Below are 24,962 nucleotides of genomic sequence, written 5' to 3'. Positions count from 1 at the left end.
AAGTTGGTTTTTCTGCTAAGTGAATGTGATCGGACCCTTCCCCCTCTATGCTAAACTCAACCCAATCTATTCACAAATTATTCATGTGCGTTCTATTTGAAACTCGTTCAAAATCTTGACTGTGTCCTTGTCAGCTGAAGAATTTGCGAACGGAACTTTTAACTTATCTTATCCAAATTTTCGGCTTTGCCGCTCAAACCATTCCGCAACCCACGAAATACTTATCTATTCACCCACGATCTAACACGATCTCCACTTCTCAGTACGTGGGTGACACATGTCAAGCGAATGAGAAGGGTCAGGGGCACGTTCGTCCAATTTCTTCGGGCGAACAGTTTTTCACCGTGGCTATAAATACCCCCTCTCCCCTTCCTCACTTCTTTTACTCTGCCCGACCTCTCTCTCCCGCTCGAGCTTCTCAAACTCTAGCGCTGTCGCTACTTGATCGTCGCCGGTGAGGAAGAGCTTCACTGCCTCGACCTCGTCGCCGCCGTACTCGCGCCGGCCGCGGAAATCTTCACTCCGCCACCGCCGTAGCCGTCTTCCTCCGCCGAGTTAGGGCGTGGAAGATCTGCATAGACGAGCTTCACTTCTCCACATCCCAGTTCGTCGTGTTCTTCGTCCAGGGTAATTAAAAGTTACTTTTACTACCCTCTTTGATTCAAATGATTCCTACAAAATCTTCAAAAGTGTTTATTCCTCAAAATTTTCACACACTGAACACCTCACATGTCATCTGTTCTTGATTCTTTTCTCTAAGCATCATTTTTCTTCAAGATTCCTCAATTGTGTGGATCTTTGTTCTATACAACTCTGGAACCTAAGACAAAGAACGCTTAGTGAAATTCTTCAAGACTCATCTGGTCAAATTCCTCAAACTTGTTCTTTTTGAAAAACCTTCTGAGAACGCATATGACCTCTCCAAATTCCTCGCAACTGTACTCTGTTCACAGGTACTCATGTCCGCTGCTGAATCACTAGGTTCTCATCAACTTAACTCATTTGCAGCGTTCCTCGAAGAAAAGTTGCATGCTTCTTCAGAGAGTTCAATTGTTCAAATTCCTCAACTGAAGAAAATGGCTGATGGAAAGAAGCCACAGAAAGGAGGAAAGAGGCCTGAAATCAATACTGCCTTTGAAATCCCTGAGGACATTTATGCGGGGTACTACACACCCCCTGCGGAAGATAAAAAGCAGCACAAGGTGCACATTCAGATGATAGAGAGGAGATGTGCAAAAGAGTGGAGGGAGTACAGGTATGTGACTCCAAAATACATGAAAAAATTCACTGTTACTCCTCCATGCTCAAGACCACCATTGGCACCTGGCCAAGAAGCAGATCCCACTAGCATCAAGCGCAGTGAGGATTTTCCTGAAGAATGGGCCAAGTGCCAGGCCAAGCTGGCCAAACAGGCAAAAGATGCAGTGAGGAAATTCTACGAACACTCTACTGCTGCTGCTGCTGAGGCCTCTATAAGGCCGAAGAAATCCATGGCAAAGAAGCCTGCGCACAAGCCAAGTGCCTCTTCTTCAATGCCCTCATGGCCAATTTCCTCAGCTAAGCCCTCAAGGCCAATTCCTCACGCCGCTCCTGCTCCTCCAAAGTCCTCAGCTGCTCCGACCAAATCCTCAGCACTTGTGCATCTCGCCACGTGCCAAAGGACTACAGGCATCTCTATTGCCTCAGGAGCTTTAGCTAGTTCCTCAGCTGCACCTAATTCTTCAACAGGACCCTCTCTGCTGAAGACAAAGACCACTGCTGGACGAGGCGCTCGCCCAAGTCCTCACAAGAAGCAGGTCGCCTTCCAAGTGTTGTCTGAAGAAGACAAAGCTGATGATGAAGAACTTGCTGAAATCATCAGAGATAGGCAAGTCGGGGCCGCTAGAGCCAAGGGCACAAATGTGCCACTGCTTTTGGATCCAAAGTTGGTCCTCGACTACATTGATCTCTGGCACAAGGACCCAAACACTCCTATGCCTGACTTCAAGCTGACTCCTGGTCAAAGTCATATGCTGACTGCCTTCATCCAAGAAGAAAAATGGAAATTTGAGAAGGCCAGACAGCTCAAGAAAGCGCAGTACAGGAAGGAGAAATTCCTGAAGAACAACGTTGTCTCCATGACAACTGATGAACTTGTGAAGATCCAGTCTAAAATCAAAGTCCTCAGCGATGATTTCAATGCTTACTATGCTGATTGGAAAGGAGCCAAGGTCAGGTTTGTCAAACTGACTAAGATGTTCACCTCCAATGTTACAGCCCCATCGCAACAAGAAATTCCTCAGGCTGAAGCATCTGCTCAGCCAACTGAAGGACATGCCAGCACCGCTGATGACAATCAGGCTGCTGAAGAAAATGTAAGTTCCAGGGCTGATGACTGCATTCAGCCGCTCATGAAATTGCCAGGGCACCCACTAGTGGTGCGCCTGAAGAAAATGAAGAGGTCAGGGCAACTGCATCAGTTGTGCCTGAATAAAATCAACCACATTCCTCTGCTCCTCCTGCGCCTACTCAAACTCCAATCCTTCCATCTGCATCAGATGTGAAGAAGACCAAGGCTGCAGAGCATGCTGCAGCGAAGAAAATGAAAGCATCAGCTCCTTCAGATTCTTTAGCACCGAAGAAGATGAAGAAATTGACAAGCTCATTTGCTAATCCAATTGATGCTGTTCCAGTTTCCTCCATGCCATCAAAGGAAATCGTCCCATTTGATGAAGAATATGTGATCCCTAGCGGATCTGATGAAGAAAATCCTCCTGCTGCTTCGTCAGAGCAGGTGGATGAAGAAATTGAAGTGGATAAAATCCCTTCAACTCCCACAGTTTCCTCGCCTATGCCTCAGTATACTGCTGAAGAGGCTGGCATTGAAGAAATGGAAGATGAAGATGTGGACATTGGCTGTACCACGCCAGTGATGAATGATGACTTTTGGGAAAGTCAGCAACCCAATTCTCCACTCTTCACTCCATTGCAACAAATTCCTCAGTCCCCAGCAACTACTGTTCAAATGGGATCTGATGAAGCTCATGAAGACATTCCAGCCGCTAGTACTGAAGAAAATGAAAATGAAGATTTAAAGAACCAGGCTGCCACTAAAGAGGAACCAGAAATTCCTTAGCCTGAAGAACCTGAGATTGCGATTCCTGAGGTCATCATGCAACTGACTGACACTCCTCTGCCCAAGCCAAAGGATCCATTCTCAAGGAAGCAAAAATTCAAGGCTGATCATTTCTTTGGCGAGCACGTATTCTTCACTGATTACAACCCCTTTGACTCTGCTCGCATTAGGAAGAGGCACTTCTGGACTGCCAGCCAGGCAAATTTTTATTCCTCAGTGCTGTTCAACAAAGACAAAGTCTTCGATCATGAGCACATTCCTCACGTGGATATGGAATCTCTGCCGTGCTTCGGGCCAGTCCTCAGTGTTCTTTATGATGCTGGACTGTTAAATTTCTGCACTGATATCTGTGATTTGAATGAGGAGCTCATTCTTCAATTTTATGCAACTCTGCACATCACCGGAGACTTTGAAGATGTGAATTCATGGGTGCTGGACTGGATGTCTGAAAATACTCACTACAAAGCACCTTCTACTGAATTGCTTCGTGCTTTGCCTCTCAGTCCTCCCCTTGAAGGTGATTGTTGCGTCTACAATGAACCTGAACTTACAGATCACTATATGCAATTGCTGATGAAGCCATTGAAGCCAGTTCAGGCCCCAAGAACAAAATTCCTTGTGAAGGAATTTTTGTATGTGCCTCGGACTGTCTATCGCATTCTGACGAAGACATTGAGTCGTATCAAGGGCCACGACTCGAATGAAGAAGAAGTCGTTGGCATCATGAAGAATCTGCTTTTCAATATCATTCATGGCGTTCCCGTCAATTTCCATGATTTCTTCATGAGGACTCTGGCCAATGTCGCAATGTCACCATTTGAGTTGAAGCCTTATGCACCATGGATTATGAGATCAACAAGGTCTTCACTCAACTACAAAGTTGATACACTGAATCATTGCAACTACTTGCCCCCGATTGAAGTCCTCAAACGGACATTTTCCTCAGCTGATGAAAAGGGCAAGGCTACTGCTGTAATTGATGAAGGCATTCGTCCGTTGGATGGTCAATTTCGCAAGGCTGCATCCTACTCCACCAATGATGACTCTGCCACCCATGACTCTGCCGCCAACGCACCCAAGCAAAATCCTCAAGGCACAGCACCCAGGGTGATGACTCACCGTGAGCTTCACCTCAGTCTTCACCAGAAGGTTGATCGCAATCACAAATGGGTCAAGCGTCAGTTTGGTTCAATTCTTCACAACATGACTGCTACCCACAATGCAGTGAAGAAAAACCATTACTACCTTCATGAAACCCTCAACCGCACCTGGGCTGTTCTGTCGTGCATATATGGTGAAGAAGATCTGAAGAAAATGGGTCTCAAGGAAGATTTTGACTGGGATGCCCCTCCTCCGAAGAAGTACAAGAAGGTCAAGGTTCCCTCCTTGGTGGCCAGCTCCTATTCTTCATCACGTGACACTGATGAACATGAAGACTTGGACGACACTGCGGCAGGCCCTACTACAACAAACGACCCCAACAACGCTGACACTCCTTCATCACCTTGATATTCTTCAGGGGTGTTAGTCCTCATTTTCGACCCTTTTGGTCATTTGATGACAAAGGGGAAGAAATTTGAGTTACTCTTCAAGCGGGTCTATCTTATATGGGCTTTTTTTTCTAAGTTACAACTCCTATTCTTCTGATGACTTTGTTGGATCGAGTTGTAAACTTAAACTCTATGGTGGCCTGATACTTTTGTTGTTTCTTCTGGATGCTTATTCCTCGTTAATGTTATTGCACGCAAGCTGAATTACATCAGTCACCATATTTCATCATGCATTTCAAATTCTTCATATATTATGTCAAATGCGTGTGTGAATTACAAGATATAGGGGGAGATCTCCATGATTCAACTCTTCAAGTGTGCATTGCTTCAAAAGCAAATTCCTCACTATGCACATCTTCAGGGGGAGTTCTTCTATATCTTGCAATCAAATTCCTCAATATCAGTATTTACACTTCATATGTTTATCCCCATTGAAAACTTAACCTATATTGTCATCAATCACCAAAAAGGGGGAGATTGTAAGTGCATCTAGTGCCCCTTAGTGATTTTGGTGTATTGAAGACTTATAGGTTAAGGGACTAATGTGTTTATGAGTGTTCACGTGTCTATAAGTCTATGAGGAGTTTGATATTTACAGAGAAAGTCGACCCCTAAAAATGAAGTTCTTCGACTGAAGACTTTGGATTTCTGAAGACTTTGAAAGTGAAGAAATTGGTGTGACCTTGAAGACTTGGTATTCATTTGAGGATCATGAAGCGTGAAGACTTTTGTTTTCGTAGTTTCATTTTCCCTTTCTTGAGTCATAGGAAACACCATACTGTTAAAGGGGGTCGAGGAAATACTAAGGAAAATTTTCCATGTGATGCTCAACTCGAAATCCTACACCTACCAATCCCTTCGAGTGAAGCCATTGGAAATCTCATACAGTTCAGTCATATTCTTCAGTGATAGAGACGAAGTTCTTCTGGTCTCTGAGGAATTTGTTCTGACTGAGGAGTTAGGAATTCACCAGTGCGGATTGCCTACACAGTGAGGAACATGATAGCCCTGAGGAATTTGATACTCAAATTTCCGACCGTTGTTGTGCTATGCGCCAGCTGTCCCAAAATATCTACCCACCTAACGGTCATATCATTGAAGGGAATTTATGTCTTATCATGACGGGCTGCTCCCTAGGCTATAAATAGCCGCCGCCTACAACCACTAGCTGGTTGGCTGCTCCGAGAGAAACTGACACTTGTCATTTGAGAGCATCCCATCCTCCGAGGACTTTGAGTGAAAATCATCAAGTGAGGAAAACCCAAATCCAAACACCTACAAACCCCAAGTGATTGAGCATCACTGAAGAGATTGATCCTGCGTGGATCCGACGTTTGTTACCTTTGAAGACTGTGCTTCTTCCAGATGGCTAGGCGTCATGGTCTAGAGCATCCAAGAGGAAATTGTAGATTGCCGAGTGACCGAGTTTGTGAAGGTTTGGAAGTCACCTGAAGACTTACCACGAGCGATTGGGCGAGGTCTGTGTGACCTTAGCTCAAGGAGAATACAGTGAGGACTGTGTGTCCTCAGGTTTAAATACCTAGCCGCTCCAACCAGACATACAACTGAGACAGCAGTTGGAACTGGTCTACCAAATCATTGTCTTCACCAAGCCAACTGGTTCTATTTCCTCAACTCTTTCATTTCCTCATAGCTTTGTTGTGCTCTTGTTCATATCTGTGTTTGAAGACTTTGACTGAAGACTTTCTCAATTTCCTCAGTTCAATTTCTTCAGTCTGTTTGTCTTCATCCTGTGTTTACGCTTTCTGTACTCTGTGCTTATCTTCATTTCATCATGATGACCATGTTTGTGTTCTGCTATGCATACTTTTGAGTACTTATTCCGCTGCAAGTAGTTCTTCGCTAAGGAATTTCCTCACCCACAAATTCCTTAGTGAAGAATTCATAAAAATCACATATTCACCCCCCTCTAGTCGATATAACGGACTTTCAGGTCCCGATTGGTTTTTGGTGGCTACAGAGGCTTGCGGTGGCGGAACTCCCTATCTATTCTGTTCCCCGATGTTTTAGGGTATATGGATATATATAGGCGAAAGAAGTCGGTCAGGGGAGCCACGAGGGGCCCATGAGGGTGGGGGGCGCGCCCAGGGGGTAGGGCGCGCCTCCCTGCCTCGTGGCTTCCTCGAGGCTTCCCTGACGTCTACTCCAAGTCTCCTGGATTGCTTCTATTCCAAAAATAACTCTCCCGAAGGTTTCATTCCATTTGGACTCCGTTTGATATTCCTTTTCTTCGAAATACTGAAATAGGCAAGAAAACAATAATTTGGGCTGGGCCTCCGGTTAATAGGTTAGTCCCAAAAATAATATAAAAGTGTTTAATAAAGCCCATAAACATCCAAAACAGATAATATAATAGCATGAATACTTCATAAATTATAGATACATTGGAGACGTATCAGGCCCCGTGCAAGAGAAAATAAAGAAGCGATGTAGGGGGGGCCAACTAAGATTGCATGCATGCACAAGCACACCCAGATCACTGCATAAGCATTTCATGAGCATTTGCATATGCATTTAGATAGGATTGCATCCTGCATTCATTCTCATCTACATGGAGCTGCAGGTTCCTGCCGTGAACTTGACTTCGACAAAGGACGAGAAGATTGCACGGCACTGTGATCCCCGACAGAACCAAATAGATAAGTTTACCTCCTGCCCATTAGTGTTCTGTAAAGCTATAACTTTGCATGAGGAAACCTCGCCTCTCTTTTTGAAACTTAGGTGCTCCCATCCACGACTTGAATGTTTCTTCAGTCAGGATGGTCGCAATAGCCTTCGGTAAAAAGGAGTTGGTGGGGGGCTGGCCCCTCTGTTTGTTCCCCGGCAGACAGAGCTCTCCGGCAGACAAAAGAGGGTGCCGGCAGGATATCCTGCCAGGGAAACTCGTTTATTTACAGTAAAGAGGCACTCCACCTTTGCATGGACATATACATGCACGAGTTCCCGGCAAGGTTCATCTTTTTCATTCATATGCTAATACAAATACAAGCATTACAGAACACGAAGATGGACTCGAGGGGTTACATTATTTGAATTAAAATTGGGCGATTGCCTACAGATTTAAGATTGAAAAAATATAAGTGCTCGGTGATGCCCTTACTTGTCCCTCTCATCCTAGGTGCAGCCGTTGAAGGCGAGGAGGGCAAAAGGAGCGCTTGGGCGAAGGTCCAGACCACTCTCATCGGGCTCCAAGAGAGGTAGCCCGAGGGAAGCAGAAGCACGAGGGAACGCCTCGATGGAGAGCACGGCGGAAGGCAGCCCCGTCAACCACCGTCACCAGGGCCAGCAGGACTTGGCAAGGCTAATGGAGCTGCAGCCCGAGAGGAAGCCTGCCGGGGTCCAGCTGGAAGGATGCTTGAGAAGCCCAGTAGCACCATCCACACCTCTGCATCCAACTCCCTGGCAAGTCTCATTGCCGGGGAGGAGATGCAGATGCATATGATGGTGCTGCCGCCTGATGAAGATGGTGCGGGCGACAATCAGCCGGAGTCAAAGTTGTCGCCCCTCCACCCATTGTCATCGTCATCACCGTCACTGTCCTCCTCGTCGCTTTCGCTCGAGGAGGAGCTTTCATCGTCGGTCGAGCTCTCCTCGCAGCACCCTAAGCGGCCTCCCGAGCGCCCGAAGATCTTGACGGACAGCAGGCCACTCTCCATTAATTTGAAATGGAGAATGTGCCCCTCCGAAAAGCTGTTGGCACGAGCAAAGTTCTTCCAACTGCAACGAAGGTACATCACATGAGGGGCGGGGAAGTTGACATCGACCCTCGTGCTTCCATCCCCACAACCCCTCATGTGTAGCCTCAGGGTGCGCGGTTGCTCGAGGTCCATCTCCCATGCAAAGAAGGACAGAAGACGAAGGCGACTGCGCAAAGGCTTGTACAGTCTGATGATGAACTCCCGAGGTTGGTCCCCAACATGGCCGTCCATCAGGGGTGGAGCCGCCGGCGGAGGGGCCACTAGGGCACCGCCACGTCCTCCTCCTCGGGAACCGCAGCGACCACGACCACGCCCCCTTCCTCCCCTTCTCGCAGATGGTTCCGCTGCCTCAGGATCCGGGGAAGGAGGGACGCGTTGTCAAGAAGAAGCCCTCGTCGCCACCACCGAAGCTCCACCACGCCCTCACCCTCGCAGCATGGCAAGATAAGAAGGATCGTAGAAGAGGAGGAGAAGTGTGTGCTGGAGAACACCGCCCCGGGCCCCTTTTTATAGGGAAACAAGGCAAGTGGTTGGCCCCTCCTACGGGAAACGGTCGCCCCTCTCCTCCAATACGGCCTCTCTGCACCCACCGTGACTCTCAGGGCCAAGGCCGCCCCTCTGCCCTGACCATCGACGCTCGGGTTTCAGCTATGGCACACCTTCCCGTATGCTCCGCATCCACCACCTACCACGCCAAATGCATCCAGAGCACGTGATGAGGTGCATGCGGAATGGGGGGTGAGTGGGATGGCAGTTTTCACCCTGTGATCATGGGGAGAGGAGAACCCGCAGGCCACGATCTAAGGTCTTCCACGACGCACCGCACCACGCGCGGGGAAATCCGAAACCGCCCCGAAATCAAGACTGATGAAGAAGCAATGTGAACCTCAAGGGGCCACCCCTTTAGCGATTTTGCATGTGCACTTATTAGGCCATACCCCGACGATGCTCAGCAGCGTGTTCGGGGCAGGCACGGGGGCTTCTGTCGGTGCAACAAACCCTGGGTCTGTTGCCCAACTGTGCACAGGCAAGATTGAAGCATCAGCTCAAGACAGAGGTTGAAGAACCAAGGGATTGGAAGAACCAACATGCAGCTCAGAGAGACCAAGGCCGAGCTAGAGAAGTAAGGCATCGGCAAGAGAAGGGCCTCCCTTGTTGGGCAGGCGAGCTCGGCAAGGGGAGAGGCCACCACCAGAAGCAAGCAATCAAGGCTCCCCGGCAGAGCCTGCCGAGGCTCATGGGGGCAGAACCACCCCACCAAGCACTCAACCATGACTTACGTCATCAATTAGTGCGGTCTCAAGCTGCAAGATGACTATGTGGCAGCCATTCGCCACATGGCAGCCATTTCGAACAGAAGAAACCTAGAGGTGACACCCGTCCCGCGACGTGTCAAGAGGACAGGCGCAGAGCTGGCAAGATAGCCCGGCAGGCCTTGCCGGGCAACCAGTGATGTGACACAAAGGGGCACATTAAATGCACCCTGTCAGCCAACAGAGTTTGGTATGATAGCACTGTTTGCTATCATATCAGTGGATAATGACTACTTTGCCACTGTGGTGACCCCTTAATCTTTAAAAGGAGGCCCAGGGCACTCGTAGGAGGGCTTAGAGGGTTGGAAAATTGAAAACCCAAGCCACCATACGCGCGTAGTCGCTGCGGCCCTAAGGCAAACCTTGCTGGGCAAGTGTACTACGCACCACCACACTCATTCCACCATCAATCCACCAAAGCAGGAGTAGGGTCTTACACCTCGCGGCGTCCCGAACCTGGGTAAATTGCTTATGTGCTCTTTGCCGTGTTGCCATGCGCTGATCTGTTCTTTGTGCAATGCGACGTCCCCCTACCGTACCAGCAAGGGGCCACCCGGTCCCATAGGTGGCCGCGGATATCTCGCGACACATGTGAAAAGTTTTGTCATCGCAGGCTTTCGGCTTTAACCTCCGAACCAAAATGATGGAGTGTTTCCGGATACTTATTCAAAATGAAAAGAAGTATTTACTATGTCCGAAAACCAGGCAACCCAGTCATCATGCTCGAACAGACAAAAATTGGAGTTCAGGATGTATGTTATATTACATGTGTAAGAAATATCTTACAAGGAAAATAGTTCCGTTAAGGATTCCTTTCCTTGGGTCGCCATACTATAATTACGCGTGCTGGGGCGTGTGATCCGTAATACGGAAAAACTATATCGCAGTGTTTAAAGTGGTTACAATAATGTAACAATCTATCGTTTGATTGCTGACCAATTATTTTCTTAAGAACGCTAGCTTTCGACTTCACCCATCTGAGGTACATATCCGGATAACCCGGTTGTAACAATCGCAGAGGTGCTCCCTTTATGCCCTAGCCGAACAATCGGGAATGTAGGGCATAAGCACAGGAGCAAGGCAACCCAGCTTGGCAAAAACTTAAGTCATAGAGGTGCATATAATGGCAAAAAGGATGTATATGAGCAAACGACACATATATTATGAGCTCCAGGCTCGGAATAATAAGCTTCTACTTAAAGAAGCCCCCAGTCATGGTGGGGTGTGTACATTTAAGGATGTGTACCCCTCAAGTGTTCGGCTTATTCGAACACATCCCGGAAATCGTATAAAAACGAGAAGAAAAAGAAAAATTGAAAAGGAGAAAAAGGAACGAAAAAGAAGTATGGCCGGACTTATGCGTAGAATCTTCGAAGCCGAGCAGCGTTCCATGGGTTTGGCTCTAAGCGATTGTCTGATGCATTACGAAGGCGGTAGGCTCCTGCAGTGAGAAATTCATCTATATTGAAGGGACCCTCCTACTTTGGTTGGAGCTTGTCCTTTTTCTTCTCTAGGAGGCGTAAAATGAGCTCACCGACGCTACAAGTCTTTGCCCACACTTCTCTGCTTTGGTATCTCCGAGCCTGTTGTTGATAGAATGCGGAACGTGCTTTTGCAACATCGCACTACTCCTCCAGGCCATCTAGGCTATCCTGCCGATTGAGCTCGGCTTCTCTCTCTTCATACATGCACACTCGAGGTGAGTCATGAATAATGTCACAGGGCAAGACAGCCTCTACGCCGTACACCATGAAGAAGGGGGTGTAGCCGGTCGTTGGATTGGGCGTGGTCCGTAGTCCCCAGAGTATGGAATCGAGTTCCTCGACCCAGTGTTTGTCTGACACCCGTAAGGATCTCACTAGTCTGGGTTTGATGCCTCTCATTATCAGGCAATTAGCCCATTCGACCCGACCATTTGTTTGAGGGTGATATATGGAGGCGTAATCGAGCTTAATGCCCAGGTTAGCACACCAATTTTCACCTCATCGGCTGTGAAGTTAGAGTCGTTGTCAGTAATGATGTTGTGTGGGACGCCATAACGGTGTACGACACCGGATATAAAGTCGATCACCGGCCCAGCTTCAGCCGTATTTACTGGTTTGTCCTCTATGCACTTAGTGAATTTATCCACCATAACCAGTAAATATTTCTTCTTATGGTTCCCCCTTTAAGGGGCCCGACCATGTCTAGCCCCCAGACCGCGAAAGGCCATGTAATGGGGATTGTTCTTAGGGCAGTGGGCAGCATATGGCTTTGATTGGCAAAAATCTGGCATCCTACACAACGCTGTACAAGGGCCTGTGCATCTGCTCGGGCCGTGGGCCAAAAGAAACCTGTACGGATGGCCTTACTTACAAGGGCTCGAGCTGTAGCGTGATGGCCCCCGAGACCAGCATGTATTTCGGCAAAGAGTTGCCGACCCTCCTCTTCGGAGATACATCGTTGAAGAACTCCAATTGTACTTTTCTTGTAGCACTCTCCTTCATGAACTTTGTAGGCTTTCGAGCGTCGAACTATGCAACGAGCCTCATTCTGGTCACTAGGGAGCTCCCGCCTATTAAGGTAGGCTAGGAAAGATTCGGTCCATGGAGCAATGACATCCATGATTACATGGGCGGAAGGTGTCATTTCGGTGCCTGAGCCCCCGATGATATCAGAATTGAGTTCGGCATCTGGGGGTATGATCGGCTCCGGACTAGTATTCCCGCCCTGTCCTGCCATACCACAAATGGCTTGAAGAGCCTTTCCACAAAGGTGTTAGGTGGGACGGGGTCGCGTTTAGCGCCCATTCGAGCAAGGATGTCCGCGGCTTGGTTACTGTCTCGAGCAACGTGATGAAACTCGAGCCCCTCAAACCGAGCTAGTATTTTGAGTATGGCGTTGAGGTATTCCGCCATTTTTTGGATCTTTCGCATCAAATTGTCCATTTATTTGGGATATTGCGAGGTTCAAATACCCATGCACCTCAAGGCGTTGTATGCCCATAGAAACAGCCATTCGGAGACCATGCAGTAGTGCCTCATATTCGGCTGCGTTGTTGGAGTCCGTATACATGATTTGTAATACGTAACGGACTTTGTCCCCTGTAGGGGATGTTAGGATGACACCAGCTTCCATTCCGGCTAACATTTTAGAGCCGTCGAAGTACATCACCCAGTTGGAGTATGTGCTGTACTCTTTAGGGAGTTCGGCTTCTGTCCATTCGGCGACAAAGTCGGCCAACACCTGAGATTTAATAGCTTGGCGTGGCTTGTATGTTATTTCAAATGGTAAGAGCTCGATGACCCATTTGGCAATGCGTCCGGTGGTGTCCCGATTGTTTATGATGGCATTGAGTGGTACTTCGGAAGCCACCGTGATTAAACACTCTTGGAAGTAGTGCTGCAGCTTCCAGGATGCCATGAAGACCGCGTACACTATCTTTTGATAGTGTGGGTATCGCGATTTGCATGGTGTAAGAACCGCTGATACATAGTACACTGGTTTCTGGAGTGGGAATTTATGTCCCTCTTCCTGTCATTCGACGACGAGTACCGCACTCACCACCTGGTGAGTCGGAGATATATAGAACAACATAGGTTCGCCAACACTTGGTGCGGCAAGGATTGGGTTGCTCGCTAGCCAATTTTTTATTTCTTCCAATCCGGTTGTAGCCGCATCCGTCCACTCAAAGTGGTCGGTGTGTTGGAGTAGTCTATAAAGTGGTAGCGCCATTTCTCCTAATCTAGAGATAAAGCGGCTCAGGGCTGCTACGCACCCAGCTAGTTTTTGGACCTACTTTAAGTCTGTTGGCATTGCCAATTGTGACAAGGCTCGGATTTTTGCTGGGTTTGCTTCGATTCCTGTATTGGAAATGATGAACCCGAGTAGTTTTCCGGCTGGAACACCGAAGAATTTTTTTTCAGATTGAGCTATATGTCATATGTTCATAGGTTGTCAAATGTGAGGCGTAGATCTTCCACCAATGATTCGACGTGTTTAGTCTTGATGACTACATCATCTACATACGCTTCCACCGTCTTGCCAATTTGCTATTCCAGACATTTTTGAATCATGCGTTGGTAAGTGGCGCCAGCGTTTTTGAGCCCAAAAGGCATAGTGTTGAAGCAAAAAGGCCCATAGGGTGTAATGAATGCCGTTGCGGCCTGGTTGGACTCCTTCATCTTAATTTGATGGTATCCGGAGTATGCGCCACAGAAAAATAACGCGTCGTGTCCTGCGGTCGCATCGATGATTTGGTCAATGCGAGGCAGTGGGAAGGTGTCCTTAGGGCAAGCCTTATTGAGGTCTTTGAAATCGACACAAAGGCGCCAGAAGTTATACTTATTTGGCACCATGACCAGGTTGGCTAGCTAGTTCGGATGCTTGATTTCTCTGATGAATTCGGCCTCAAGAAGTTTGGCTGGCTCCTTCCCCATAGCTTGTCGTTTGGGTTTGGAAAATCGCCGCAGCGTCTGCTTGACTAGTTTGAACCCCTTTATGATATTGAGGCTATGTTCGGCCAGTCTGTGTGGGATCCCGGGCATGTCCGAAGGGTGCCAGGCGAAGATATCCCAATTTTTGCGCAGGAACGCTCTCAAGGCGGCGTCGATCGTTGGATCCAGCTGTGCTCCAATGGATGCTATTTTGTTAGGATCCATTGGGTGTACTTGAAATTTGACTATTTCGTTCGCTGGCTTGAAAGAAGTGGATTTGGGCCTCTTGTCGAGGATTACATCGTTTTTGTCCACTGTGGAGCGCAGGGTGCTTAGCTCCCCAGCCGCGAGGGCCTCGGATAGTGCCTCGAGGGCCAAGGATGCAGTTTTGTTTTCGGCGCAGAGTGCTATATCTGGATCACTAGTGATAGTGATAACTCCGTTGGGCCCTGGCATTTTGAGCTTCATGTACCCGTAATGGGGTATGGCTTGGAAGCGTGTGAATGCATCTTACCCCAACAGGGTGTGGTATCTGCTATTGAAAGGTGCCACATGGAAGAGCAACTCTTAGGACCTGTAGTTCTCCGGCATGCCGAATACTACGTCAAGCTTAATTTTCCCCGAGCTTCGAGCTTCTCGACTGGGGATAATGCCTCAAAAGGTGGTGTAGCTTTGCTCAATGCGAGTCTTGTCCATTTGCATTTTATTGAGTGTATATTTGTAGATGAGGTTTAGTCTGCTGCCGCCGTCCATGAGCAGTTTCGTGAGTCGAAAGCCATCCACAATTGGGTTTAAGACCAAGGCGGCTGGTGCTCGGACTGATCGGGACCTTGGTTCGTCATCGGCAGTGAAAGTTATTGCCGTAATGTTCCAAGGGTTTATTGCGGCTAATTGGCTGACTTCGGCGAGGTTGCAGAGCGCCCTTTTGCATCGATTATTTGAGGAAAAGGTCTCGAAGACCGTAAAGACATTAAGATTGTCATCCTCCGAAGAATGCTTCTCTGAGGTGGTGTTGGTGAGGATAGCCTCGCCGCTCTTAGCCACCTGCCAGAGTACCCAACATGCCCAAAGGCTATGTGTTGGTGCGGTATTCGGCGTCGTGTGTATCTGATGGGGCATATCGAGCAGTTCGTCAAGGACGGTTCTATGTCCAGTGAAGGGCTTGATTTTTTTGTCCATAAGATGATGATCGGGTGCCCCGTAAGGGTGCGTCCCTTTTGCCCGTCCGGTGGGATTCTTAAAGGCAGGAGGTTCCCACCAGGCTGTCTGGGTTTTCCAGGCGATTTCCATTGCGTAGTACTTTTGTACTATGTGTGCCAAATCTACAAAGTGCAGTATGCGGCGGCGATTGAGGGCATTGAGGATTCCCTCATCCGTACAGTTGCGGCAGAATACTGAAACCGCGTCGTCGTCGTAGCAATCGTTAATCTTATTTTTGACAAGGATGAATCTGGCCTAGAAGTGATGGACCATTTCCTGAGCTTGCTACCGTACATACATTAGGTCACATACGTCTGGAGGACCTGAATTGCTTGGAGAATATTGTTTGTGGTGGTGGGCAGGCTGAAATCCGAACCCTTACCCACTATTGGATCTGGAGTTTCAAGAATCTCCAAGGTTGCTAGTCCAGGATCCGAAGAGTCCTCGTGGCTTTTAGGCACACTGCCTGATTCTATGTTCGGAGGACATGGGGTCTCTTCTCGAAGATAGGTATCCGACTCACAGGGCTCGGAAATCCGAACATAGCTTGTTCTCAACTTAGGGGGAGAAGTGTTCTCGGCTTGTTCCTCCACGACCGCTACCAGATGGGTGATCGGTGGGGACTTGATTTCCCTCTGATCAGGTTTAAGCCCAATCTGATCATAGTCTATTGCGACCCCTAGGGCGGCGATGCGATCTAGTAGTTCGTTTAAGGACGAGACATCTGCCGGATCCATCTTTTCGGAGTGTCCGTGGCCGATATGAAGATGGCATTTGGCGATTGCGGGGGCTGCCTTTGGCTTAACGGCCAAGCGGGCACCCATGGTAAAACCGCTGAGCTGGAGGACCTGTCCTAGAGCTAGGGCCCTTCCAGAGGTGATGTTGTCATTAATGACAAGGCGAGCCATCACTCGTTCTGTCGACGACACAAAGGAACTCTCAACGAAGGCACCAACGTCGGTGTCAAAACCGGCCGATCTCGGGTAGGGGTCCCGAACTGTGCGTCTGAGGATCGAAGGTAACAGGAGACAAAGGGGGCACGGTGTTTACCCAGGTTTGGGCCCTCTTGATGGAGGTAAAACCCTACTTCCTACTTGATTGACTTTGATGAGTATAGGGGTTACAAGAGTTAATCTACCTCGAGATCGTAATGGCTAAACCCTAGATGTCTAGCCTATAAGAATTCTGATAGCCTCTACGGACTAAACCCTCCGGTTTATATAGACACCGGATGGGCCTATAGTTGTACATAGTCGGCTTACAGAAGAAGGAAACTAAACATCCGGACGCCAATCTTGCCATCCACGACAAGGAGAGTCTTATCCGGACATGGGGGAAGGTCTTCTAGCTTGTATCTTTGTAACACCCCGCACGTAACTTCCCATATTTGTAACTCTAAGTCTTGCCATTTTCGGCTATGTGTTATGATATTCCCTCCGTGGTCGGGTTTTGTCTTTCGTTTTGCATTTTGTTCATGTCATGCATTTCATATCATGTCATCATGTGCATTGCATTTGCATACGTGTTCGTCTCATGCATTCGAGCATTTTCCCCGTTGTCCGTTTTGCAATACGGCGCTCCCATCTCCTCTGGCGCACCCCTCTTGTTTTCTTTCGTGAGCGGGTGTCAAACGTTCTCGGAATGGACGGAGGCTTGTCAAGTGGCCTTGGTATACCACCGGTAGACCACCGGTCAAGTTTCGTTCCATTTGGAGGTCGTTTGGTACTCCAACGGTTAACCGGGCATCCCCAATGTCCATCTGTGTGTTCCAGCGAAAACCCCCCTCAAAACCAGCCCAAAACTCCCCAAACTCTCTTCCATGCTCTAGGTCGTTCGATCACGATCGTGTGGGCGAAAACCGCACCTCATTTGGCCTCTCCTAGCTCCCTCTACCTATAAATAGGCATCTCTCCCGAAAAACGTTCGCAGATGAAACCCTAACTTCGTCCCCTCCGCGCCGCCGGACGAAAACGTCCACCGACGGACACGTCCGTCTTCCACCGCCGCCGCCACGTGTCGCCTCCGGGTTCGCCCCCGCCCACACCCGTACGCCGCGGCCCACCAGGCCCGCCGCCGGCAGCGCGGGCCCGCGCGCCTTCCCCCGCTCCCGTGCGCCGCCGCCGCACCTCGCCCGCGCCGCCACGGCCTCTCCGCCGGCCGGCGCCGCCGTTCGCCGCCCGCGGCCTCGCCGCCATCTCCGCCGCACTCCGCTGCCATCGTCGCCGCGCCGGCGAGCTCTCCCCCCCTCCGGCCGGCGGCGCCTCCCCGTCTCTCCCTCCGGCCGAGCCCCGGCTGCCCCGCAACTCCGGCGAGTTGCGCCACCGTAGGGAGCCCCGAGCTCGCGCTCTCGTTCCTCGATCCAGATCTGGTCAAACGAGGTTGACCCGAGACCCCCCGAATTTTCCCAAGTTATTTTCTGTCACAGCATGTACCCCTGTTCATCATGGCATAACTCTCTGCATATAGCTCCGTTTCGCACGTGTAATATACCAAATTGTTCGCCTCGTGATGCTCTTCATTTTGTTCAGCTGCACCATGTTCATTAGAGGCCATCTTGATGCCCAAATATCTGGTGCAAGAGTGCTAGTTGCTGTTATCTACTGGTTCTTAGCAGAACTTGGAGATTTGTTATTTTTGTGTCATTTAACCTGTGCATCTTATGGGCATGAGCTCTACATGTGTTTTGTTGTATGCCATGCCATATTTCCAGTGGTGTATGCCATGTATTTTTTTGATCTCTGTGGTGACTAGCACAAGCATGCAAACTAGGCCCCGTAATGTTTCTGATTTCAGGGGCTTAGTAATTTGAGTCTTTGTCTGCTGTTATTTTGTTGCCATGTAAACTTGATGCTACAGAGAGATCCATGCATATTTTGGAGATGTTTACTAAGGATGTTTTGTAGATATTGTTGTAATTGATGCATTACTGCCCTTGTTTGCAATTATGGAGTGCCATAGCATGACTCAATCTTGCTCTACTTTTGCTATAAAATATTTCTGGCAGATTGTTTACGTGTTATTCAATGTTGCCAAGCTTATTGTAGTTGATCCATACATGCTATGCTTTTGGTCTTGCCATGAATAGCTTCATAAACATGCCATCTTGCTGTACGTATGCTTGTTTTGTCGTGCATTTCTTTGTGGTGAGTGCATCAAGCTCAGCAAGATGCCCTCATATTATTGTTTCTGCCATGCTCTGTTTTCTGCCGTCTGAAACCTGATAACGAAACTTGCTATGTTTACATGCTTGCCATCATATGTTCTGATCCTTTTTGGCTTATGGTCAGTAAGGGACTTTTGTCATATGCATTTAGTAGAATACTGTAATGCCTTGTTTTGCCATGTTGAGTTCCTGTAGCATGTTGATTTCGTGCTCTGAACATTGCTACCTGAGTCTGTGAACCTGTTATCTTTTGCACTTTTGCCATGGTTGTTTGAGCTTGATATGTTGCGATCTAGCCATAGCTCAGTGTTCATATTTTGTCAAGCATCTCCTGTATATTACTTCCATATGCTTTGTTACTATGTTGGAGTACTGTAGCATTGTTGCTTGTTGAATTTTAAGTGCTATCATGCTGTTACTCGCAGATTCGTGTCATTCTTGTTTTGCTTGCCATTTGCAAACCGTGTATCCGTTTCCGGTGATCTTTATATCGTTTTCGACCGAAATCATCTCACCTTTCCAGTGGCATGCTTGGTTTGCCAAGTTACTGCCTTGTTCATCATTTTCCTTCCGGAGCACGCATATGCATCGCATATCATATCTTGCATATCATACATGTTTTGCCTCATGTTGTTTGTGCATTTCTCGTGATTGATTGTGGTTCTGTTGCTTGTGTTCTTGTCTTGGGTAGGGCCGGGAGACGAGTTCGTGAACGAGGATCAAGCTCTCGACAACTTTGAGAACCTTGCAGGCAAGATGACCACCCCTCGATATCACTTCTATCTTTGCTTTGCTAGTTGTTCGTTCTATTGCCATGCTGCGCTACCTATCACTTGCTATATCATGCCTCCCATATTGCCGTGTCAGCCTCTAACCATCCTTTCCTAGCAAACCGTTGTTTGGCTAAGTTACCGCTTTTGCTCAGCCCTTCTTATAGCGTTGCTAGTTGCAGGTGAAGTTGAAGATGGTTCCATGTTGGAACATGGATATGTTGGGATATCACAATATCTCTTATTTATATTAATGCATCTATATATTTGGTAAAGGGTGGAAGGCTCGGCCTTATGCCTGGTGTTTTGTTCCACTCTTGCCGCCCTAGTTTCTGTCTTACCGGTATTATGTTCCTTGAGTTTGCGTTCCTTACGCGGTTGGGTGATTTATGGGACCCCATTGACAGTTCGCCTTGAATGAAACTCCTCCAGCAAGGCCCAACTTTGGTTTTACCATTTGCCGCCTAAGCCTTTTCCCCCGGGTTTTCGCGAGCCCGAGGGTCATCTTTATTTAAACCCCCGGGCCAGTGCTCCTCTGAGTGTTGGTCCAACCTGTCAGTCGCCGGTGGCCACCAGGGGCAACTCTGGGCTGGCCTACCGGAAGCTTGGACAATCCGGTGTGCCCTGAGAACGAGATATGTGCAGCTCCTATCGGGATTTGTCGGCACATTCGGGCGGCTTTGCTGGTCTTGTTTTACCATTGTCGAAATGTCTTGTAAACCGGGATTCCGAGACTGATCGGGTCTTCCCGGGAGAAGGTTTATCCTTCGTTGACCGTGAGAGCTTATGATGGGCTAAGTTGGGACACCCCTGCAGGGTATTATCTTTCGAAAGCCGTGCCCGCGGTTATGAGGCAGATGGGAATTTGTTAATGTCCGGTTGTAGAGAACTTGTCACTTGACCCAATTAAAATACATCAACTGTGTGTGTAGCCGTGATGGTCTCTTCTCGGCGGAGTCCGGGAAGTGAACACGGTTTGAGTTATGAATGACGTAAGTAGGAGTTCAGGATCACTTCTTGGTCATTGCTAGATGACGACCGTTCCGTTGCTTCTCTTCTCGCTCTCTTTTGCGTATGTTAGCCACCATATATGCTTATTGCCTGCTGCAGCTCCACCTCATTACACCATCCTTTCCTATAAGCTTAAATAGTCTTGATCTCGCGGGTGTGAGATTGCTGAGTCCTCGTGACTCACAGATTCTACCAAAACAGTTGCAGGTGCCGACGATGCCAGTGCAGATGATGGGATCGATCTCAAGTGGGAGTTCGATGAGGAACGTGGTCGTTACTATGTGTCTTTTCCTGATGATCAGTAGTGGAGCCCAGTTGGGACGATCGGGGATCTAGCATTTGGGGTTATCTTATTTTCATTTGGATCTTGACCGTAGTCGGTCTATGTGTGTATTTTGGATGATGTATGATTATATTTATGTATTGTGTGAAGTGGCGATTGTAAGCCAACTCTTTATCCCATTCTTGTTCATTACATGGGATTGTGTGAAGATGACCCTTCTTGCGACAAAACCACAATGCGGTTATGCCTCTAAGTCGTGCCTCGACACGTGGGAGATATAGCCGCATCGTGGGCGTTACAAGTTGGTAATCAGAGCCATCCCCGACTTAGGAGCCCCCTGCTTGATCGAATCGCTGGCGTTGTTGAGTCTAGAACAAAAATGTTTTGAGTCTTAGGATTATATATATCGGAGAGTAGGATTCTTTTTACTCCTCAGTCCCTTCGTCGCTCTGGTGAGGTCTCCTGACGTAGAAGTTTTGACTCTTCTCTCCTCAAATTTCACTAAAAAAATTTTAGGATCACGCGGGTATCTTGGAATCGTTCCGATGGTTTTGTGACGAGAACATTGTTCTTGGTGCCTCCTGACATTTAGGGGTTGTGGCAGTGTCCCGGGGAGTTGAGCTCCGAGGTGTTGTCGTCACAATTTTATCGTTGCAGTTCTGGAATACCTGAGTTTCGCCGACATCGAAATCTCTTTTATGCAGTTGTTGGTGAGATCACCTCGACGCCACCCAGTACTGGGGCGGGAGTTCGGGAGTATTGCCATAACTTGTATAACGGATGCTTTTCGAAGGTTGAGGTAAACGATTTCCGAAGGTTTCTTGGTTATGTGTTGACGGATGGATACAGCTGGATCTAGGGATTGCTAGTTTGGGTGATATATTTTGTGTCCCCTGTATCCCCAACACCAGATTGCATAACCAGAAAGTTTCGGGAGTTTATAAGTGGGAATTCAAGTAGCCTTAGGATATCTTTCCGACAGACGCATGATATGAGATTGGGGTTCGACGTCTAGTGGTCCGCCTGTACACGGTTGGTTTTACAGTGGTCTCGTAGTGTCTTAAAGAGTCCTTGGCTATGCCGACTCGGGGACGCTTCGTATGTCATGTGCACAGCCTTGTACATGATGGTGCTGTACGATCGAGCCCGTGTGGGCCCCACCACGAAAACTTCGGACGAAATCTCTATCATATGTTTGTTCCGGCTTATTCTGCAAGCCAATACTTTGTTTTGTTTTGAATTGTGGTATTCGAGTTGCTTCGAAGTCATATGTTGATTCCATATCTTTTTCAAGTGGCTTCTCAACTTATGGAAGTGTGATGATTTACTATGGAATTCATTCGTTCATCCTCGTTCGAATGTTTATTGTGAAGACTATATGTTGCAATTTCTATCCGTTGATTCTACTTGTCTATTTGTCTATCAAGATGCTAACGGATGTCACCCTCTTCAGGATGGCTCCGCCAACGCGTCAGAATCCGGATCGCAATGAAGGGAGTCAAGCGAACCCTCCGCCACCACCTCCGCCTCCGGAGGCATGGCAAGCTATCATGGCAGCCACCAACGCCAATGCTCAGATGATTCTGCAACTCTTGCAAGAACGCACCCAAGGGCAAGGCAATCAAGGAATCAAGGTCAAGGCAACAATCAGCCTCACTTCGCTACACTCAACCAGTTTCTCGCAAATCAGCCCAAGTCTTTCAGCTACTGTGCCGAGGCCACGGATGCCGATGATTGGCTCGTGGACATCAACAAGCATTTTGAATGTAGCAATGTCAGGCCTGAGGACTATGTCAAGTTCGCTTCTTTTCAGCTCAAGGACCAAGCTGCTGATTGGTTTCAGCAATACAAAGATTCCAGAGGAGGTCGTGTGATCACTTGGACTGACTTCTGTCGGGACTTCAAAGCGCACCACATTCCACAAAGTGTTGTTGAGAGCAAGCGTGAGGAGTTCCGCAATCTCAAGCAAGGCAACATGTCTGTGTATCAATTCAACATCCAGTTTCAGAAACTTGCTCGCTTCGCTAAACAAGACGTTCCTGATGAAAAGAGCATGATCTATCACTTCAGAGGTGGCCTTAGAGAGGATCTGCAGTTAGCTCTCGTTCTTGTTGAGCCTACTCAGTTTGATCAATTCTATAACATGGCACTGAAGCAAGAGGCTGCTCAGCTCAAGTGTGAGGCTTCTAAGAAGAGAGTCAGAGACGCAGTTCAGTCTTCTTCTTCCTCACTTGTGGCAGCTAAGCAACAGAAGTTCTGGTTGCCTCCTCCTCCTCTGTTTCGTCAGCCTTACCAGCAGAAGAACAAAGGTGGCCATGGTTCTTCCAACTCTTCCAACTCTGGCTATCAGAACAAGTCTCAGAATCAAGCTCCAAAGTCCAATGCTCCTTATCACCGTCCACTCTCAGAGGTGACTTGCAACAAGTGTCAGCAGAAAGGTCACTATGCTAACAAGTGCTTCAACCAAAGGCGTCTGCCTCCTCCTCCTCCTGTCAGATCTTCCAGCAATGCAGTGGTCAAGCATAATTCCAAGTTTGCAAAGGTGAACATGATGAATGCAGCTCAAGCGGAGGAATCGACTGATGTGATAATGGGTAATCTTCCTGTTAATGATATTCCTACAAAAGTTCTTTTTGATACTGGTGCATCGCTTTCTTTCATATCAAGACCATTTGCATCCAAGCATGAATTGCATTTCCAAGGTTTGCCTAGACCGTTAGCAGTTGTCTCTCCGGGAAAATGCATGAATGCAAGTTCCATGGTTCCGGATGTTTCCATCAAGATGGGAAACTATAAATTTCTGTCTTCTCTAGTTGTTCTTGGTGACTCGGATATTGATCTAATTCTCGGGATGGACTGGCTTTCTAAGCACAAGGCTCAACTTGATTGTGCTGCCAGGGAAATTCAATTGACACACTCTTCTGAGGATGTGATTATTTATGCCGCTCGTGATGAAACCATTCAGTTATTTTCTCTCAATGAGAAGGGCGAATTGAATGCCATCTCTCAAATTCCAGTCGTTTGTGAGTATCAAGATGTCTTTCCAGAAGAGCTTCCGGGTATGCCTCCTCACCGGCCAGTTGAGTTCGTTATCGATCTTGAGCCAGACACTTAACCCGTTTGCAAGCGTCCATACAAGCTTGGACCTAACGAGCTGAAGGAATTGAAGAAACAGCTCGATGAACAAGAGCGTCTGGGTTTGATCAGACCGAGTTCATCTCCATGGGGTTGTGGTGTTCTTTTTGTAAAGAAGAAGGATGGCACGGACCGACTTTGTGTCGACTACCGTCCATTGAACAAGAAGACAATCAAGAACAAGTATCCACTTCCCAACATCAATGAGCTATTCGAGCAACTCAAAGGTGCTAAAGTATTCTCCAAGCTTGACCTTCGTATGGGTTATCATCAGATTCGCATTCGTGAAGAAGATATTCCCAAGACAGCATTCAGAACAAGCTTTGGTTCTTATGAATATACTGTCGTGTCTTTCGGCCTTGTCAATGCTCCTCCAGTATTCTCTCGGATGATGAATTTCATCTTCAACCCCTATACCAATGAATTCGTCCTGGTGTATCTCGATGATATCTTGGTCTTCTCCAAGAATAAGAAGGATCATGCCAAACATTTGCGATTGGTGCTCGACAAGCTCAGAGAGTATCAATTCTATGCGAAGTTCTCCAAATGTGAGTTTTGGCTTGATGAAGTTCTTTTCCTTGGTCACATCATCTCTGCCAAGGGCATCGCTGTTAACCCCGAGAAGGTGTCCGCAATTGTGAATTGGGAACCTCCTCAGAATGTCAAGCAGCTCCGCAGTTTTCTTGGTCTTGCAAGCTATTGCCGAAGATTCGTTGAGAATTTCTCTAAGATTGCAAAGCCTCTTTCCAACCTCCTCCAGAAGCATGTGAAGTATGTCTGGTCTCCTGAGTGTGACGTTGCTTTCAACACTCTCAAAGAGAAACTAGTCACAGCTCCTGTCTTAACTCCTCCTGATGAATCCAAGCCATTTGAAGTTTTCTGTGATGCTTCTCTCCAAGGTCTCGGTGCTGTGTTAATGCAAGAGAAGAAAGTTGTGGCCTATACCTCTCGTCAGTTGAAGCCCAATGAGAAGAACTACCCCACTCACGATCTTGAGTTGGCGGCAGTTGTCCATGCATTAATAACGTGGAGACATCTCTTGTTGGGAAGACAAGTGGACATTTTCACCGATCACAAGAGTCTCAAGTACATCTTCACTCAGCCCAACCTCAACCTCAGGCAGACTCGATGGGTCGAAATGATTCAAGAGTACAATCCGAGTATTGAATATACTCCAGGCAAGGCCAATGTCATTGCAGATGCTTTAAGCAGGAAGGCTTATTGCAACAGCTTAATTCTCAAGCCATTCCAACCGGATCTTTGTGAAGCTTTCCGCAAGCTGAATCTC

Source organism: Triticum aestivum, chromosome 4D (assembly GCF_018294505.1).
Source record: "Triticum aestivum cultivar Chinese Spring chromosome 4D, IWGSC CS RefSeq v2.1, whole genome shotgun sequence".
NCBI classification, from domain to species: Eukaryota; Viridiplantae; Streptophyta; class Magnoliopsida; order Poales; family Poaceae; genus Triticum; species Triticum aestivum.
Note: the sequence above shows the minus strand (reverse complement) of the source record.